Raw genomic sequence first — 784 nt, 5'->3', positions numbered from 1 at the left:
CCTGTTGAGCCCTGGGATGTCGATGCAGACACGGAACTCCTTACACTCTCCAGGGCAAGGAGCCGCGCCAGGCGGTGGGTGGCGATCGCCCTGCACGACCCTTGCTTCCTGAATCTCCTCGACTGCCTTGCTGATGAACTCTTGAACGCCTGGCGCCTCAGACCATGTGTGTAACGCCCCGGATCCGATGCGCCAGGTGTCTGCCAGTTATTCGCAGTCGTTGCCATGTCATTTGCTTGCGTGTTGCATTTGATCATGTCATTGCATTGCATTGCATACGTGTTTGTCTCATGCATCCGAGCATTTTCCCCGTTAACCGTTTTGCAATCCGGCACTTCTATGTCCTCCGGCGTCCCCCTTTTGTCTCTTGTTGTGAGTGGGTGTTAAACTTTCTCGGAATGGCACGAGGTTTGCCAAGAGGCCTTGGTATAGCACCGGTAGACCGTCTGTCAAGTTTCGTGCCATTTGGAGGTCGTTTGATACTCCAATGGTTATCCGGGTAACCGCAAAAGCCCCTTTTGTCTTGCAGCCCAACACCCATCCAAAGTGGCCCAAAACCCATCCTAACCCCCTCCATACTCTCGGTCATTCGATCACGATCGTGTGGGCGAACACCGTGCCCCATTTGGACTCTCCTAGCTCCCAGAATCTATAAATAAGTCCTCCCCTCCATTTTTCGCAGATGAATCCCCAAACCCTAGATCAAATCGCCCCCGCCGCGCCCGGAGATCTCCGCGCCCGCCGGACAAATCGCGCCGCCGCCCCGCGCCTATCGCCGCCTGCC

The sequence above is a fragment of the Triticum dicoccoides genome, chromosome 2B (genome assembly GCF_002162155.2).
Source record: "Triticum dicoccoides isolate Atlit2015 ecotype Zavitan chromosome 2B, WEW_v2.0, whole genome shotgun sequence".
Classification (NCBI taxonomy): Eukaryota; Viridiplantae; Streptophyta; class Magnoliopsida; order Poales; family Poaceae; genus Triticum; species Triticum dicoccoides.
Note: the sequence above shows the minus strand (reverse complement) of the source record.